Below are 21,088 nucleotides of genomic sequence, written 5' to 3'. Positions count from 1 at the left end.
TAAAATTTAAACTAGGTTTAATTATATCTTTGGTATCCATTTTCGTAGCAAAATCTCAATTTGGTCTCTCTATTTTTTTTATCTCAATTTGGTCCCTGTTTTGGGAAATTTGATCTCAATTTAGTGTTTTCTGTTAGTACACTAACAACGTTAAATGAGGTGTCACATGTCAGTTCTTGATTTTATTTTTTTTTATTTTTTTGAATTTAAAAAAAAAATTGTCACGTGTCAAGCTGTCGTCGTGCCATGTGGCAGTGATAGAGTGATGTGGTAATGATAATGTCACATGTCAATATTATGCCAAATGTCATTTCCTCACCTAAATTTGGTCCCTATATTCTAATTTTTGTCTCAATTTAATCCCTATATTTGTACAAATAGTGCAATTTTGTCATCTCCAAATTGAAACAAAAATTAATTTTTATATAAATGTTATACAAATATTTTATTAAATTTGATATTTTTATTCAAATTGATATTTTTATTATATATTTTTAACATAACTAAGTTTATTTAATTTGTGTTTCATATTCAATTTTCCTTAAAATTATTTTCAAATTTTAAATTTATATGTTTTTTTTATTGTTACATGAACTGGTTAAAATTATTTTTAAAATTTTTATAATTGTTATTTTTACACCAATTCAAACATTTGTGTACAAATTATTAAACTTTACACATTTTAAAAATATACAATTATTTGAAATATAAATTCAAATAAAAAAATAATATTAAAGTACAATGTAATAAAATATCAATATAATTTATGATTTATTTTCTATTAACAACTATAAAAATATTTTAAATAAAGTTCAATGTAAAATATTAATTAAATAGACCTAATTTTGTTAAAAATATTTACTTGAAATATCAATTTTGATAGAAATATTTGTGTACATTTATATAGAAATTTAATTTGATTTCAACTTGAAGAGGGACAAAATTGCTCAATTTTCCCCAAAATTAAGACTAAATTGGGACAAAAATTAAAATATAGGGACCAAATTGAGAAAGTAAAAATCACACCTGACATATAAGTATATAAGTAACACGTGTTATTGTCACTGTCACATCACTCTCTCATTGCCATGTGGCACAAGGACAATTTGACAACAGTGTTACTATATCACTAACGGAAGTGACTAAATTTAAACAAAAAAAATAGAGACCAAATTAAGATTGTGTTATTAAACCAAATTCGTCATTAAACCTTCATACTACTTTCATAAACATGACCAAAGTGAACATAGTTTAAGAAAATTTAGATCAATGATATATTCAAGCCATTATTTCTTTCTGCATCCTATGATTGTTTTTTCATCCCACAATCTAAAGTCAACGACGTAAATACCTTTTATTTTAAAAAAGTATTAAATATGGTAATAGGAAAGTGACCCTTTCCTTTTGTCTTTAACCTAGTTGTCACTCCTCCTGCACCTCCACACACAGGTTCTGCTTCTCCATCACCAGAAGTCACAGTTTGGTTATTGAAAAGACTGCCTTGCTTGCATCTCCGACATCACACAGGGACCTCTCCATGGCTGCTAGAGACGCCACCTCCATCAATAACGACAACCACCAAAGGATTCACCAGCGTCGTCATTCAACCATTTGCAACCAGGTATTCTTTCACACAAAAACCCAAAGAGTAGCAGTCACCGCCAAACCACCAACGTCGCTACAGCGCAACCAAAGCATCATCACCGACGTCATTTCTGTCACCGTGATTCGGCGCCACCAGGGCCATCACTACTCACAGTTTCTCTTCCGCTAGATCATGTGGGAGCTTCCTCATTTTTTTGAGACGCGAGCCCCTTCGTCGTTATAAATTTAAAATTTTTGTAAATAGTTATTTTATAAATATAAAAATTTTGTATGTAATTTTTTTATAAATTTAAAAAGTTTAGAAGTAGTTCCATATAAATTTAAAATATTTGTATCTATGTTAAATTAAAAACTTTTGTAAGTATGTCCCTTATAAATTGAAAGGTCCTGATAAATTTTAAAATATGTATTTTAAATATTTGTAGGTATGACCCTATTAAATTTAAAAACTTGTCCAGTATGTTATTGATCAATTTAAAAACTTTGAAGGTAGGTCCATAATAAATTTAAAAACTTTGTAGATGAGTCCTTTTGATAAATTTAAAAACATTGCAAGTCCATGTTAAATTTAAAAATTTTACAAGTATGTCCCTATTTAATTTTAAATATTTGTAGGTAGGTCCCGATTAAATTTAAAAATTTTGCAAGTAGGTCCTTGATAAATTAAAAAACTTTGCAAGTAGGTCCATGTTAAATTTAAAAACTTAGCTAGTACATCCTTGATCAATTTAAAATTTTGCAGTTAGGACTCTCTGATAAATTTAAAAACCTTTAGAGGTAGGTCAATGATTAATTTTTAAAAATTTTGTAGGCGAGTCCCTTTGATAAATTTAAAAACATTGTCGTTAAGTACCTGATAAATTAAAAAACTTTTCAATAGGTCCCTGATAATTTAAACCTAAAATTCTTTTAGGTAGGTCCTGTTAAATTTCAAAACTTTGCAAGTAAGTCGCTTATAAATTGAAAAACTTTGCATGTATATCCCTTATAAATTTAAAATATTTGAAGGTAGGTCCTTGATAAGTTTAAAATATTTGCATGTAAGTCCCTGTTAAATTTAAAAGCTTTGCAAGTAGGTCCTTTATAAATTTAAAACATTGCACATAGGTCCCTGATAAATATAAAAACTTTGCAAGAAAGTTCCTATTAAATTTAAAATTTTTGCAAATAGGTCATTGATAAATTCAGAGACTTTGCAACTAAGTCCTTGTTAAATTTAAAAACTTTGTATGTAGGTCCTTGATCAATTTAAAAATTTGCAGTTAGGTCCCTTTTATAAATTTAAAAACTTTGCATATAGGTTCCTGATAAATTTAACAACTTTCTAGGTAGGTACCTGATAAATTTAAAAACTTTGCAGGTAGCTCCCAAATAAATTTAAAATATTTGCAAGTAGGTCCCTGTTAAATTCAAAATTTTGACAAGTATGTTCTTAAATAATTCAAAAACTTTGCAAGTAGGTCGCTGTTAAATTTGAAAACTTAGCAAGTAGGTCCCTAATAAATTTAAAAATTTGTAGTTAGGTCCCTCTGATAAATTTAAAAATTTTGTAGATAGGTTCTTGATAAATTCACTACAAGAAAAACCATTATTACCGACGGTCAAAATCCGTCGGTAATGGTCAAAATCCGTCACTAAATCAACATTACCGACAGATCATCGACGGTCAAAAATTCGTCAGTAAAATGCTTGTCTGTAAAATTTTACCGACAGAAATCATGTTCTGTCGATAATTACCGACGGAAAAATCCATCGATAAATCTGTCGGTAATTATCGACAAAAAAATCCGTCAGTAAATCTGTCGATAATTACTGATCGAAATATCCGTCGGTAATTACCAAAAATCCATCGATAAATTTGTTACACTATTCATCTTCTTCCTCCTCCCCTCTTTCAATTTTTTTTTCGTTTTTTTCTCATGGTCGTCGTCCCCGTCGCCGTCAATGTCGCCGTCGTCGTCGTCGTCGCCATCGTTGTCGTCACTGCCACCATCGTCGCCGCCACCGTCGCCGCCGCCGTCTTCTTCTTCCTCTTTCTTCTTCTTCTCCTTCTTCTCCTTCATCTTCTCCTTCTTCCTCTTCTTCTTCTCCTTCTTCCTCTCTTTTCTTCTTCTTCTTCTCCTTCTTTTCTTCTCCTTCTTCTTCTCTTTCTCCTTCTTTTTCTTCTTCTTCTCATTCTTCTCTTCTTCTTCTTCTCTTCTTCTTCTTCTCCTTCTTTTTCTTCTTTTCTTCTTCTCCTTGTCTTCTTATAAGGTGAGATTTGGGCGGGAAAATTCCCGCTTCTTTTACCGACGTTATCCGTCGGTAATTTCATCGATAAAAAAAAATTAAATTATCGACGGATTTTATCGACGAATTTTGAGTTATGTAAGTATCGATGGATTTACCGACGGAAAAATCCGTCGGTAATTCAAATTTGGGCGGGAAATTTCCCGCTTCTTTTGGTCTCCAATAAATTTTAAATATTTACAGGTAGGTCTCCTTTAAATTTAAAAACTTTGCAAGTAGCCTTATAAATTTAAAAATTTTGTAGGTAGGTCCTTGTTAAATTTAGAAAATTTTCCAGTAGGTGCCTGATAAATTTAAAAACTTTACAAGAGTCCCTCTCACATATTTACAACACTGTAGGCAATTCCTTGATAAATTAAAAAAAAAAACTTTGCAGATAGGTCCCTGATAAATTTAAAATACTTGTTGGTAGGTCCCTATTAAATTTAAAAACTTTGCAAGTAGGTCTCTTATAAATTTAAAAACTTTGCAGGTAAGTATCAGTTAAACTTAAAATATTTGCAGGTAGGTCCCTTTTAAATTTAAAATATTTGATAATAGGTCCCTTATAAATTTAAAACTTTGTAGGTAGGTCCCTGATAAATTTAAAACCTTTGCAGATACGTCAATATTCAATGTAAAATATTTGTAGGTAGGTCCTTGTTAAATTTAAAATTGTGCAAATAGGTTCCTTATAAATCAAAAACTTTGCACGTAGATTCCTCATAAATTTAAAAACTTTGCAGGTGGGTCCTTGATAAATTTAAGAACTTTGCAGGTAGGTCCTTAATAAATTTAAAATATTTATAGGTAGATCCCTGCTAAATTTAAAAAATTTGTAAATAGGTCCCTTATAACTTAAAAACTTTGCAGGTAGGTCCCTGATAAATTTAAAACACTTGCATGTAGGTCCATATTAAATTTATATTAAATTTATGAACTTTTCAAGTAGTTCGCTTATAAATTTTAAAACTTTGCAGGTACGTTCCTTGTAAATTTAAAACCTACTTTGGTGGTAGGTCCTTGATAAGTTTAAAATATTTAGAGGTAGGTCCATGTTAAATTTAAAAACTCTGTAGTAATTCAATTATAAATTTAAAACTTTGTAGGTAGGTGCCTAATAAATTTAATAACTTACTAGGGACATACTTGATAAATTTAAAATATTTGAAGGTAGGTCGCTTATAAATTTAACAACTTTGCATGTAGGTCCTTTATAAATTAAAAACTTTGTAGGTAGGTCCTTGTTAAATATAAACACCTTAAAAGTAAGTCCCTGATAAACTAAAAATATTTGCAAGTAGGTTCCTTATAAATTTAAAACTTTGCATTTGGATCGCTAATATATTTAAAAACATTGAAGGTAGGTCCCTGAAAAATTTAAAATATTTACAGGTAGGTCCTTGATAAATTTAAAAACTTTGCAAGTAGGTCCCTGAAAAATTTAAAATATTAAATTTATATTAAATTTAAAAACTTTGCAAGTAGTTCGCTTATAAATTTAAAACTTTGCGGGTATGTTCCTTATAGATTTAAAAACTACTTTGGTGGAAGGTCCTTGATAATTTTAAATATTTGAAGGTAGGTCCCTGTTAAATTGAAAAAGTTTGTAGTAAGTCCCTTATAAATTTAAAACTTTGTAGGTATGTCCCTGATAAATTTAAGAACTTTGCAAGTACATCCTTGATAAATTTAAAATCTTTGAAGGTAGGTCCTTGATAAAACTTTGCAGGTAAGTCCCTGATAAATTTAAAAACTTTGAAGGTATGTCCATGATAAATTTAAAAACTTTGCATGAAGGTCCCTTATAAATTTAAAAACTTTGCAAGTAGGTCCATAAAAAATATAAAAAATTTGTAGGTAAGTCCTTGATAAATTTAAAATAATTGCAAGTAGGTCCTTTAAAAATTTAAAAACTTTATAGGTAGGTAACTATTAAATTTATAAACTTTGCTTGTAGGTCCCTTAAAAATTTAAAACTTTGCAGGTAGGTCCCTGATAAATTTAAAAACTTTGCAAGTAGATCCCTGATAAATTTAAAATCTTCAAAGGTAGGTCCTTGATAAATATAAAATATTTGCAGGTAAGTCCCTGATAAATTTAAGAACTTTGAAGTTATGTCCATGATAAATTTAAAAACTTTGCTTGTACCTTTATAAATTTAAAAACTTTGCAAGTAGGTCCCTAAAAAATATAAAAAATTTGTAGGTAAGTCCCTGATAAATTTAGATAATTGCAAGTAGGTCCCTGATAAATATAAAATATTTGCAGGTAGTCCCTGATAAATTTAAAACTTTGCAGTAAGAACTTTGAGTTATGTTCCTGATAAATTTAAAAACTTTGCAAGTAGGTCCCTGATAAATATAAAAATTTGTAGGTAAGTCCCTGATAAATTTAAGAACTTTGAAGTTATGTCCATGATAAATTTAAAAACTTTGCTTGTACCTTTATAATTTAAAAACTTTGCAGTAGGTCCCTAAAAATATAAAAAATTTGTAGGTAAGTCCTTGATAAATTTAAATAATTGCAAGTAGGTCCCTGATAAATTAAAAATTTGTAGGTAAGTCCTGATAAATTTTAAAAACTTTGAAGTAGGTCCATAATAAAATTTAAAAACTTTGGCTTGTATCCTTTATAAATTTAAAAACTTGCAAGTAGGTCCTATAAATATAAAAATTTGTAGGTAAGTCCCTGATAAATTTAAATATTTGCAAGTAGTCCTTTATAAATTTAAAAAACTTTGCAGTAGGTCCTTATAAATTTAAAAAACTTTGCGTAAGTTCTTAAAATAAAAAATTTAGTAGTCCTATAAATAAAATTTAATAACAATATTTTGAATAAAACGGGTAGTCCTTATAAATTTAAAAAACTTTGTTAGGTAGTCTCATAATTAAAATTGGTAAAAAAAAATATTGAAGGTAATCCTATAATTTAAAATATATTTAAAGAACTTTGCAATAGATCCCTTATAAATTTAAAATCTTCGGAAGGTAGGTCCTTGATAAAACTGGAAGGTAAGTCCTGATAAATTTAAAAACTTTGAAGGTATGTCTATGATCAATTTAAAAACTTTGGCATGAAGGTCCCTTATAAATTTAAAAATTTTGCAAGTAGGTCCCTAAAAATATAAAAAGTTGCAGGTAATTCTGCTAAATTTAAATAAATGCAAGTAGATCCTTGAAAATTTAAAGACTTTGCAGGTAGGTCCCTGATAAATTAAAAACTTTATGGTAAGTATTGATAAATTTAAAAACTTTACAATGGTTCTCTCAAAAATTTAAAAATATTGAAGGTAATCCCTGATAAATTTAAAATATTTAGAAGTAGTCACTGTTAAATTTAAAACTTTCAAGTAGGTCCTTTAAATTTAAACTTTGCGGGTAGGTCTTGATAAATTAAAACTTTGCAGGTAATAAATTCAAAATTTTGAAGTAGGTCCCTTATAAATTTAAAACTTTGGAGGTATGTCCCTGACAAATTCAAAATTTTGGAGGTAGGTCCCTGATAATTTAAATTATTAAATTTATTTAAATTAAAAACTTTGCAGTATGTCTCTTATAAATTTAAAATCTTTGGAAGTTATGTCCTATGATAAATTTAAAAAAACTGTTGCATATCTGTAGGTCCTTGTATAAATTCTAAAAAAACTTTGCAAGGTAGGTCCATAAAAAATATAAATTTAAAAACTTTGCAGGTAAGGTCTCTATATACAATTGGTTTAATAAAATTAATTTGCAAGTAGGTCCTTTAAAAATTAAAAGCTTTGCAGGTAAGTCCCTATTAAATTTAAAAACTTTGCTAGTAGTCCTTATAAATTTAAAACTTTGTAGGTAATCTTATAAAATTAAAAACTTTGCAGTAGATCCCTCATAAATTTAAAATCTTTGAAGGTAGGTCCTTGAAAATAAAATCTTTGCAGGTAAGTCCTGATAAATTTAAAACTTTGAAGTTATGTCTATGATAAATTTAAAAACTTTGCTTTAGGTCCTTTATAAATTTAAAAACTTTGGAAGTAGGTCCCTAAAAAATATAAAAATTTGTAGGTAAGTCCCTAATAAATTTAAATAATTGCAAGTAGGTCCTTTAAAAATTTATAAACTTTGCAGGTAGGTCCTTTGATAAATTAAAAAACTTTGTAGGTAAGTTATTGGATAAATTTAAAACTTACAAATGGTATCTCAGAAAATTTAAAATATTGAAGGTAAATCTCTGGATAAATTTAAAATATTACAAGTAGGTCCCTATTAAATTTAAAAACTTTGCAAGTAGGTCCCTTATAAATTTTAAAAACTTTGCGGGTAGGTTCTTGATAAAATTTAAAACATGCTAGGTAAGTCCTAGATAAATTCAAAATGTTGCAAGAGAGTCCCTTATAAATTAAAATTTTGGAGGTAGGTCCCTGAAAATTTAAAAACTTGGAGTTAGTCTGATAATTTAATATTAAATTTTATAAATTTAAAAATTGATAGGTTGATAAATTTAAAATCATTTGATAAGGTATTTCCTGTATTAAATTTAAAACTTTGAGGTAATGTCCTTATAAATTTAAAAACTATCTATTGGTAAGTCCTATAAGTTTAAAAATTTAAGGTTGGTCCATGAATATATTAAAAACTTTGCAGGTAAGTCTTATAAATTAAAACTTTGTAGGTATGTCCTGATAAATTTAAAACTTGCAAGTAGATCCCTGATAAATTAAAAATCTTTTTGAGGTAGTCCTTGATAAGTTTACTTTGTAGGTAAGTCCTCCTTATGAAATAATAGGGAAAATTTGAGTAGGTGAATTTAAAACCATGATAAATTTAACTTTGGTAGTGTCCCTGTTGAATTAAAACTTTGCAGTTAGGTTCCTATAAATTAAAAACTTTGCATTAGTTTTCTTATAAATTTTAAAACTTTGGTGGCATGTCTCTAATAAGTTTAAAATACTTGAAAATAGGTCCCTGTTAAATTTTGAAAACTTTGCTAGCAAGTCCCTTATAAATTTAAAACTTTGTCGGTAGGTCCCTGATAAATTTAAAAACTTAGCAGGTACGTCCATGATAAATTTAAAATATTTAAAGGTAGGTCTCTTATAAATTTAACAACTTTGCAAGTAGGTCCTTTATAAATTAAAAATTTTAAAGGTAGGTCCTTAATAAATATAAAACTTTGCAGGTAAATACATGATAAACTAAAAATATTTAAAAGTAGGTTCCTTATAAAAACTTTGCAGATGGGTCCCTTATAAATTTAAAAACTTTGGAGATAAGTCCCAAATAAATTTAGAATATCTTAATGTAGATCGCTGTTAAATTTAAAAATATTACAGGTAGGTCCCTGCAAAATTTAAAAACTTAGCAAATAAGTCCCTTATAACTTAAAAACTTTGTAGGTAGGTCCTTGATAAATTTAAAACACTTGCGGCTACATTCCTTATAAATTTAAAAACTACTTTGGTGGTAGGTCCTTGATAAGTTTAAAATATTTGAAGGTATGTCCATGATAAATTTAAAAACTTTTGATATAGGTCTTTGATAAAACTTTCCGTGTAAGTCCCTGATAAATTTAAAAACTTTAAAGGTATGTCCATCATAAATTTAAAAACTTTGCATGTAGGTCCCTTATAAATTCAAAATTTTGGAGGTTGGTCCTTGAAAAATTCAAATACTTTGGAGGTAGGTCCCTGATAAATTTAAAATATTAAATTTATATTAAATGTAAAAACTTTGCAAGTAGTCCTTTATAAAATCTAAAAACTATTTCGGTACAGTCCCTATAAATTGAAAAACTTGCAAGTAGGTCCTTGAAATTAAAATCTTTGCAGTAGTTCCTGATTAATTTAAAAACTTTGAGTAGTCCCTGATAAATTAAAACTTGCAAGTATGTCCTGATAAATATAAAACTTTGCAGAGAGTCCCTGATAAAATTTACAAAATCTTTGAAGGTAAGTCCTTGATAAAAACTTGCAGGTAAGTCCCTGCTAAATTTAGAAACTTTGAAGTTATCTCCATGATAAATTTAAAAAATTGTTTCGGTAGGTCCTTTATATATTTAAAAACTTTGCAAGTAGGTCCCTAAAAAATTATAAAAAATTTGCAGGTAAGTCCCTGATAAATAGGTCCCTGATAATTTAAAAACTTTGTAGGTAAGTTATTGATAAATTTAAAAACTTTACAAATGGTATCTCAGAAAAATTTAAAAATATTGAAGGTAAATCTCTGATAAATTTAAAATATTTACAAGTAGGTCCCTATTAAATTTAAAAACTTTGCAAGTAGGTCCCTTATAAATTTAAAACTTTGCGGGTGTTCTGATAAATTTAAAACATTCCAGGTAAGTCCTAGATAAATTCAAAATGTTTGCAGAAGGTCCCTTATAAATTTAAAATTTTGGAGGTCGGTCCCTGACAAATTTAAAAACTTTGGAGTTAGGTCAGTGATAAATTTAAAATATTAAATTTATATTAAATTAAAAACTTTGCAAGTAGTTCCCTTATAAATTCTAAACTTTGCGGGTACATTCCTTATAAATTTAAAAACTACTACTACTTTGGTGGAAGCTCCTTGATAAGTTTAAAATATTTAAAGGTTGGTCCATGTTATATTTAAAAACTTTGTAGTAAGTCCCTTATAAATGAAAACTTTGTAGGTATGTCCCTGATAAATTTAAGAACTTTGCAAGTAGATCCCTGATAAATTTTAAATCTTTGAAGGTAGGTCCTTGATAAGACTTTGTAGGTAAGTCCCTGCAAATTTAAAATTTTTGAAGGTATGACCATGATAAATTGAAAAACTTTGCAGGTAGATCCCTACTAAATTTAAAAACTTTGCTACTAGGTCCCTTATAAATTTAAAACTTTGCAGGTAGGTCCTGATGAATTTAAAAACTTTGCAGCTAGGTTCCTGATAAATTTAAAACTTTGCAGCTATGTCTCTGATAAATTTAAAATCTTTGAAGTTATGTCCATGATAAATTAAAAACTTTGCTTCTAGGTCCTTTATAAATTCAAAAACTTTGCAAGTAGGTCCATAAAAAATATAAAAAATTTGCAGGTAAGTCCCTGATAAATTAAAATAATTGCAAGTAGGTCCTTTAAATATAAAATCTTTGCATGTAAGTTCCTGATAAATTTAGAAACTTTGAAGTTATGTCCATGATAAATTTAAAAACTTTGCAAGTAGGTCCATAAAAAATATAAAAAATTTGCAGGTAAGTCCCTGATAAATTTAAATAATTGCAAGTAGGTCCTTTAAATATAAAATCTTTGCAGGTAAGTCCCTGCTAAATTTAGAAACTTTGAAGTTATCTCCATGATAAATTTAAAAAAATTGTTTCTAGGTCCTTTATATATTTAAAAACTTTGCAAGTAGGTCCCTAAAAATATAAAAAATTTGCAGGTAAGTCCCTGATAAATAGGTCCCTGATAAATTTAAAAACTTTGTAGGTAAGTTATTGATAAATTTAAAAACTTTACAAATGGTATCTCAGAAAAATTTAAAAATATTGAAGGTAAATCTCTGATAAATTTAAAATATTTACAAGTAGGTCCCTATTAAATTTAAAAACTTTGCAAGTAGGTCCCTTATAAATTTAAAACTTTGCGGGTAGGTTCTTGATAAATTTAAAACATTCCAGGTAAGTCCTAGATAAATTCAAAATGTTTGCAAGAAGGTCCCTTATAAATTTAAAATTTTGGAGGTCGGTCCCTGACAAATTTAAAAACTTTGGAGTTAGGTCAGTGATAAATTTAAAATATTAAATTTATATTAAATTTAAAAACTTTGCAAGTAGTTCCCTTATAAATTCTAAAACTTTGCGGGTACATTCCTTATAAATTTAAAAACTACTACTACTTTGGTGGAAGCTCCTTGATAAGTTTAAAATATTTAAAGGTTGGTCCATGTTATATTTAAAAACTTTGTAGTAAGTCCCTTATAAATTGAAAACTTTGTAGGTATGTCCCTGATAAATTTAAGAACTTTGCAAGTAGATCCCTGATAAATTTTAAATCTTTGAAGGTAGGTCCTTGATAAGACTTTGTAGGTAAGTCCCTGCCAAATTTAAAATTTTTGAAGGTATGACCATGATAAATTGAAAACTTTGCAGGTAGATCCCTACTAAATTTAAAAACTTTGCTACTAGGTCCCTTATAAATTTAAAACTTTGCAGGTAGGTCCTGATGAATTTAAAAACTTTGCAGCTAGGTTCCTGATAAATTTAAAAACTTTGCAGCTATGTCTCTGATAAATTTAAAATCTTTGAAGTTATGTCCATGATAAATTAAAAAACTTTGCTTCTAGGTCCTTTATAAATTCAAAAACTTTGCAAGTAGGTCCATAAAAAATATAAAAAATTTGCAGGTAAGTCCCTGATAAATTAAATAATTGCAAGTAGGTCCTTTAAATATAAAATCTTTGCATGTAAGTTCCTGATAAATTTAGAAACTTTGAAGTTATGTCCATGATAAATTTAAAAACTTTGCAAGTAGGTCCATAAAAAATATAAAAAATTTGCAGGTAAGTCCCTGATAAATTTAAATAATTGCAAGTAGGTCCTTTAAATATAAAATCTTTGCAGGTAAGTCCCTGCTAAATTTAGAAACTTTGAAGTTATCTCCATGATAAATTTAAAAAAATTGTTTCTAGGTCCTTTATATATTTAAAAACTTTGCAAGTAGGTCCCTAAAAAATATAAAAAATTTGCAGGTAAGTCCCTGATAAATAGGTCCCTGATAAATTTAAAAACTTTGTAGGTAAGTTATTGATAAATTTAAAAACTTTACAAATGGTATCTCAGAAAAATTTAAAAATATTGAAGGTAAATCTCTGATAAATTTAAAATATTTACAAGTAGGTCCCTATTAAATTTAAAAACTTTGCAAGTAGGTCCCTTATAAATTTAAAACTTTGCGGGTAGGTTCTTGATAAATTTAAAACATTCCAGGTAAGTCCTAGATAAATTCAAAATGTTTGCAAGAAGGTCCCTTATAAATTTAAAATTTTGGAGGTCGGTCCCTGACAAATTTAAAAACTTTGGAGTTAGGTCAGTGATAAATTTAAAATATTAAATTTATATTAAATTTAAAAACTTTGCAAGTAGTTCCCTTATAAATTCTAAAACTTTGCGGGTACATTCCTTATAAATTTAAAAACTACTACTACTTTGGTGGAAGCTCCTTGATAAGTTTAAAATATTTAAAGGTTGGTCCATGTTATATTTAAAAACTTTGTAGTAAGTCCCTTATAAATTGAAAACTTTGTAGGTATGTCCCTGATAAATTTAAGAACTTTGCAAGTAGATCCCTGATAAATTTAAAATCTTTGAAGGTAGGTCCTTGATAAGACTTTGTAGGTAAGTCCCTGCCAAATTTAAAATTTTTGAAGGTATGACCATGATAAATTGAAAACTTTGCAGGTAGATCCCTACTAAATTTAAAAACTTTGCTACTAGGTCCCTTATAAATTTAAAACTTTGCAGGTAGGTCCTGATGAATTTAAAAACTTTGCAGCTAGGTTCCTGATAAATTTAAAAACTTTGCAGCTATGTCTCTGATAAATTTAAAATCTTTGAAGTTATGTCCATGATAAATTAAAAAACTTTGCTTCTAGGTCCTTTATAAATTCAAAAACTTTGCAAGTAGGTCCATAAAAAATATAAAAAATTTGCAGGTAAGTCCCTGATAAATTAAATAATTGCAAGTAGGTCCTTTAAATATAAAATCTTTGCATGTAAGTTCCTGATAAATTTAGAAACTTTGAAGTTATGTCCATGATAAATTTAAAAACTTTGCAAGTAGGTCCATAAAAAATATAAAAAATTTGCAGGTAAGTCCCTGATAAATTTAAATAATTGCAAGTAGGTCCTTTAAATATAAAATCTTTGCAGGTAAGTCCCTGCTAAATTTAGAAACTTTGAAGTTATCTCCATGATAAATTTAAAAATATTGTTTCTAGGTCCTTTATATATTTAAAAACTTTGCAAGTAGGTCTCTAAAAAATATAAAAAATTTGCAGGTAAGTCCCTGATAAATTTAAAATAATTGCAATTAAGTTCTTTAAAAATTTGAAAACTTTGCAGGTAGGGCCCTGATAAATTTAAAAACTTTGAAGGTAAGCCCAAGCCCTTAGGACTTATTGAACGCATGGGGATTTTCATTATACTGAGTTTATTGGAGTGGTCGGCCTAGGCTTTAATCTTATCGGGTCTGCTGGAGTAGTCGGTCTAGGCCGGCTACTTAACTTGACGGCTTATGTTGGTTATATGAGGTGCAGGTTGTTCCTCTGGATGTTTAGGTTAGAATTGGTAAAACTTAGGCTAACTCGGCCTAGGTTGAATACTTGACTGCCTTGGTATATGTATTGTTTACTTATTTGGTCGAGTTTGGCTAGGTGCGGTACACCAGTCCCCCAGCCTTGTCCGATATGAGTTGTCAGTCAAGGGTGATATGTGTTGGTATGCTTAGTGGAACCGGCTAGGTGTGATACAGTCCCTAAAAAGTTTGCAGGTAAGATCCTGATAAATTTAAAATAATTACAAGTAGTTCCTTTAAAAATTTAAGAACTTTGCAGGTAGGTCCCTAATAAATTAAAAAACTTTGTAGGTAAGTTATTGATAAATTTAAAAGCTTTACAAATGGTCTCTCTGAAAACTTTGAAGGTCCCTTATAAATTTAAAAACTTTGTAGGCAAGTCCCTGATAAATTCAAAATGTTTGCAAGTAGGTCCCTTATAAATTTAAAATTTTGGAGGTAGGTCCCTGAAAAATTTAAAAACTTTGGAGGTAGATCCTGGATAAATTTAAAATAGTAAATTTATATTAAATTTAAAAACTTTGCAAGTAGTTCGCTTATAAATTCTAAAACTTTGCGGGTATCTTCCCTATAAATTTAAAAACTATTACTACTTTGGTGGAAGCTCCTTGATAAGTTTAAAATATTTGAAGGTAGGTCCCTGTTAAATTTAAAAACTTTGTAGTAAGTCCCTTATAAATTTAAAACTTTATAGGTATGTCCATGATAAATTTAAGAACTTTGCAAGTAGATCCATGATAAATTTCAAATATTTTAAAGTAGGTCCTTGATAAAACTTTGCAGGTAAGTCCCTAATAAATTTTAAAACTTTGAAGGTATGTCCATGATAAATTAAAAAACTTTGCATGAAGGCCCTTATAAATTTAAAAACTTTGCAAGTACGTCGCTAAAAATATAAAAAATTTGTAGGTAAGTCCCGATAAATTTAAAATAATTGCAAGTAGGTCCCTTATAAATTTAATAATTTGCGGGTATTTTCTTGATAAATATCAAAACTTTGAAGGTAAGTCCCTAAAAAATTCAAAATGTTTGCAAGTAGGTCCCTTATAAATTCAAAATTTTGGAGGTTGGTCTTTGAAAAATTCAAATACTTTAGAGGTAGGTCCCTGATAAATTTAAAATATTAAATTTATATTAAATAAAATTTTGCAAGTAATTCGCTTATAAATTCTAAAACTTTTCGGGTACATTCCTTATAAATTAAAAACTACTACTACTTTGGTGAAAGGTCGTTGATAAGTTTAAAATATTTGAAGGTAGCTCCTTGTTAAATTTAAAAACTTTGTAGTAAGTCCCTTAAAAATTTAAAACTTTGTAAGTATGTCCCTGATAAATTTAAGAACTTTGCAAGTAGATCCCTGATAAATTCAAAATCTTTGAAGGTAAGACCTTGATAAAAACTTGCAGGTAAGTCCCTGATAAATTTAAAAACTTTGAAGGTATATCCATGATAAATTTAAAAACTTTGCACGAAGGTCCCTTATAAATTTTAAAACTTTGCAAGTTTGTCCCTAAAAAGTATAAAAAATTTCTAGGTAAGTCCCTGATAAATTTAAAATAATTGCAAGTAGGTCATTTAAAAATTTAAAAACTTTGAAAGTAGGTCCCTAATAAATTTAAAAACTTTGCTAGTAGGTCCCTTAAAAATTTAAAACTTTGCAGGTTGGTCCATGATATATTTAAAAGCTTTGCAAGTAGATCCTTGATAAATTTAAAATCTTTGAAGGTAGGTCCTTGATAAATATAAAATCTTTGCCGGTAAGTCCCTGATAAATTCATAATGTTTGCGAGTGGGTCCCTTATAAATTCAAAATTTTGGTGGTAGGTCCCTGAAAAATTTAAAAACTTTGGAGGTCGGTCCCTCATAAATTTAAAATATTAAATTTATATTAAATTTAAAAACTTTGCAAGTAGTTCGCTTATTAATTCTAAAACTTTGTGGGTACGTTCGTTATAAATTTAAAAACTACTACTACTTTGGTTGAAAGTCCTTGATAAGTTTAAAATATTTGAAGGTAAGTCCCTTTAAATTTAAAAACTTTGTAGTAAGTCCCTTATAAATTTAAAACTTTGTAGGTATGTCCCTGATAAATTTAACAACTTTGCAAGTAGATCTCTGATAAAGTTAAAATCTTTGAAGGTAGGGCCTTGATAAAACTTTGCAAGTAAGTGCTTGAAAAATTTAAAAACTTTGAAGGTATGTTCATGATAAATTTAAAAGCTTTGAATGAAGGCCCCGTATAAATTTAAAAACTTTGCAAGTAGGTCCCTAAAAACTAAAAAATTTGCAGGTAAGTCCTTGATAAATTTAAAATAATTGCAAATAGGTCCTTTAAAAATTTAAAAACTTTGCAGATAGGTCCCTATTAAATTTAAAAACTTTGCTAGTAGGTCCCTTATAAATTTAAAACTTTGCAGGTAGGTCCCTGATAAATTTAAAAACTTTGAAAGTAGATCCCTGATAAATTTAAAATCTTTGAAGGTAGATCCTTGATAAATATAAAATATATTTGCAGGTAAGTCCCTGATAAATTTAAAAACTTTGCTTCTATGTCCTTTTATAAATTTAAAAACTTTGCAACTAATGGTCTCTCTGAAAAATATAAAAATATTGAAGGTAAATCCCTGATAAATTTAAAATATTTACAAGTAGGTCCCTGTTAAATTTAAAAACTTTGCAAGTAGGTCGCTTATAAATTTAAAACTTTGCAGGTAGGTCCCTGATATATATAAAAAGTTTGCAGGTAAGTCCTTGATAAATTTAAAATAATTGAAAGTTGATCCTTTAAAAATGTGAAAACTTTGCACGTAGGTCCCTGATAAATATAAAAACTTTGCAAGTAAGTCCCTGATAAATTCAAAATGTTTACAAGTAGATCCCTTATAAATTCAAAACTTTGGAGGTAGGTCCCTGACGGATTTTAAAACTTTGCAAGTAGGTCCCTGATAAATTTAAAATATTTGCAGTTAAGTCCCTGCTAAATTTAAAAACTTTTCAAATAGGTGCTTTATAAATTAAAAAATTTACAGGTAGGTCCTTAATAAGTTTAAAATACTTGCATGTTGGTCCATATTAAATTTAAAAAACTTTGCAAGTAGTTCGCTTATAAATTTTAAAACTTTGCAGGTACGTTCCTTATAAATTTAAAAACATTTCATGTAGGTCCCTAATAAATTTAAATTATTTGCAAAGAGGTCACTGCTAAATTTAAAAACTTTGCAAATACGTCCTTTATAAATTAAAAAATTTGCAGGTAGGTCCGTGATAAATTTAAAATATTTGCAGATAGGTCCTTGTTAAATTTAGGAACTTTGCTAGTAGGTCCCTGTAATTTAAAAACTTTGCAAGTAGGTCCCAAAAAATATAAAAAATTACAGGTAAGTCCTTGAGAAAATTTAAAATATGTGGAAGTAGGTCCTTTAAAAATTTAATAACTTTGTAGGTAGATCCCTAATAAATTTAAAAACTTTTACAGTTAAGTCCTTGATAAATTTAAAAACTATACAAATGGTCTCTCTGATAAATTTAAAAACATTGAAGGTAAATCTCTGATAAATTTAAAAACTTTTCAGATAAGTCCCAGTAAATTTAAAAACTTTGCAAATAGGGACCTTATAAATTTAAAAACTTTGTAGGTGGGTTCGTTATAAATTTAAAATCTTTAAAGATTGGTCTGTGATGAATTTAAAAACTTTGCACTAAAGTCCCTGCTATATTTTAAATAGTTGCATGTAGGTCCTTGAGAAATGTGAAAAACTTTCCAATGGCTCCCTAATAAATTTTAAAACTTTACAGCTAGGTCCATGTTAAAATTAAAAACTTTGCTAGTAGGTCCCTTATAAATTTAAAAATTTTGCAAGTAGGTCCCTTAAAAATATAAAAATTTGCAGGTAAGTCCCTAATAAATTTAAAATAATTGTAAGTAAGTCCTTTAAAAAATTAAAAAACTTTGCTGGTAGATCACTATTAAATTTAAAAACTTTTCTAGTAGGTCTCTTATAAATTTAAAACTTTGCAGGTAGGTCCCTGATAAATTTAAAAACTTTGCAAGTAGATCCCTGAAAAATTTAAAATCTTTGAAGGTAAGTCCTTGATAAATATAAAATCTTTGTATGTAAGTCCCTGATAAATTTAAAAACTTTAAAGGTATGTTCGTGATAAATTTAAAACTTTGTTTGTAAGTCCTTTATAAATTTAAAAACTTTGCAAGTAGGTCTCTAATAAATAGAAAAAATTTGCAGGTCTCAAGAATGTAAAAAACATTGTAGGTAAGTCCTTGATAAATTTAAAAATGTTACAAATGGTCTCTTTGATAAATTTCAAAACATTGAAGGTAAATCCCTGATAAATTTAAAATATTTGCATGTAGGTCCTTGTTAAAATTAAAAACTTTGTAATTAGGTCCCTTATATATTTAAAACTTTGCATGTAGGTCATTGATAAATATAAAAACATGTGCAGGTAAGTCCCTCATAAATTCAAAATCTTTGCAAGTAGGTCCCTTATAAATTCAAAACTTTGCAGGTAGGTCCCTAAAAAATCTAAAAACATTGTAGGTAGATCCCTGATAAATTGAAAATATTTGAAGATAGGTCCTTGCTAATTTTAAAAAACTTTGCAAATAGGTCCCTTATAAATTAAAAAATTTGCAGGTAGGTCCTTGATAAATTTAAAATACTTGCATGGTAGTCCATATTAATTTTAAAAACTTTGCCAATAGTTCGCTTATAAATTTTAAAACTTTTCTGGTACGTTCCTTATAAATTTAAAAACATTGGTAGTTGAACATTGATAAGTTTAAAAAAATTGTAGGTAGGTCCATGTTAAATTTAAAAGTTTGTCGGTAGGTCCCTGATAAATTTAAAAACTTAGCAAGTACGTCCCTGAGAAATTTAAAACATTTAAAGGTAGGGAGCTTATTAATTTAACAAATTTGCAATTAGCTCCTTTATAAATTAAAAACTTTGTAGATAAGTCATTGATAAATATAAAAACTTTACATGTACGTTCCTTATAAATTCAAAATGTTTGCAAGTAGGTCCCTTATAAATTCAAAACTTTGCAGGTAGGTCCTTAACAAATTTGAAAACTTTGCAGGTAGATCCTTGATAAATTTAAAATATTTCTAGATAGGTCCTTGTTAAATTTAAAAATTTTGCAAATAAGTCCCTTATAAATTAAAAAATTTGCAAGTAGGTCCTTGATAACATGTTGGTCCGTATTAAATTTAAAAAATTTTGCAAGCAGTTCGCTTATAAAGTTTCAAACTTTGCAAGTACGTTCCTTATAAATTTAAAAACTTTGGTGGTAGGACCCTGATAAGTTTAACATATTTGCAGGTAGTCCCTGTTAAATATAAAAACTTTGCTAGTAAGTCCCTTATAAATTTAAAACATTGTAGGTAGGTCCCTGATAAATTTAAAAACTTAGCAGGTATGTCCTTGACAAATTTAAAATATTTAAAGGTAGGGCGCTTATTAATTTAACAACTTTGCAAGTAGGTCCTTTATAAATTAAAAACTTTGTAGGTAGGTCCCTAATAAATATAGAAACTTTGTGGGTAAGTCCCTTATAAATTCAAAATGTTTGCAAGTAGGTCCCTTATAAATTAAAAACTTTGCTCGTAAGTCCCTCTTAAATTGAAAAATTTTCAAGTAGGTCCATTATAAATTAGAAACTTTACTGGTAGCTCCCTTATAAATATAAAAACTTTGCATGTAAGTCCCTTATAAATTTAAAATATGTGGAAGTAGGTCCTATATAAATTAAAAACTTTATAGGTAAGTCCCTGAGAAATTTAAAAATTTGCAAGTATATAAATTAAAAACTTTGCAGATAGGTCCTTGATAAATATAAAAACTTTGCAAGTAAGTCCCTTATAAACTCAAAATGTTTGCAAGTAGGTCCCTTATAAATTAAAAACTTTACAGGTAGGTTCCTGATAAATTTAAAAAACTTTACAATTAGGTCCTAGATAAATTTAAAATATTTGCAGGTAGGTCCATGCTAAATTTAAAAATTTTGCAAATAAGTCCCATATAACTTAAAAACTTTGTAGGTAGGTCCTTGATAAATTTAAAACATTTGCATGTAGGTCCATATTAAATTTATATTAAATTTTAAAACTTTGCAAGTAGTTCGCTTATAAATTTAAAAACTTTACGGGTACGTTCCTTATAAATTTGAAAACTACTTTGGTGGTAGGTCCTTGATAAGTTTAAAATATTTGTAGGTAGGACCTTGATAAATTTAAAAACTTAGCATGTACGTCCCTTATAAATTTAAAACTTTGTAGGTAGGTCCCTAATAAATTTAAAAACTTTGCAAGTAGATCCCTAATAAATTTAAAATCTTTGAAGGTAGGTTCTTGATAAAACTTTGCAGGTAAGTCCCTCATAAATTGAAATATTTTGAAGGTACGTCCACGATAAATTTAAAAACTTTGCTTGTAACTCCCTTAAAAATTTAAAAACTTTGCAAGTAGGTCCCTAAAAAATATAAAAAATTTGCAAGTAAGTCCTTGATAAATTTAAAATAATTCAAAGTATGTCCTTTAAAAATTTAAGAACTTTGCACGTAGGTCCCTGTTAAATTTAATGCTTTGCTAGTAAGACCCTCATAAATTCAAAACTTTTCAGGTAGGTCCTTGATAAATTTAAAAACTTTGCAAGTAGATCTCTGATAAATTTAAAATCTTTGAAGATATGTCCATGATAAATTTAAAAACTTTGCTAGTAGGTCCTTTATAAATTTAAAAACTTTGCAAATAGGTCCCTAAAAAACATAAAAAATTTGCAGGTAAGTCCATGATAAATTTAAAATAATTGCAAGTAGGTCCTTTAAAAATTTAAAAACTTTGCAGGTAGGTCCTGGATAAATTAAAACCTTTGCAGGTAAGTCCTTGATAAATTTAAAAACTTTAC

The sequence above is a fragment of the Vigna unguiculata genome, chromosome 3, assembly GCF_004118075.2.
Source record: "Vigna unguiculata cultivar IT97K-499-35 chromosome 3, ASM411807v1, whole genome shotgun sequence".
NCBI classification, from domain to species: Eukaryota; Viridiplantae; Streptophyta; class Magnoliopsida; order Fabales; family Fabaceae; genus Vigna; species Vigna unguiculata.
Note: the sequence above shows the minus strand (reverse complement) of the source record.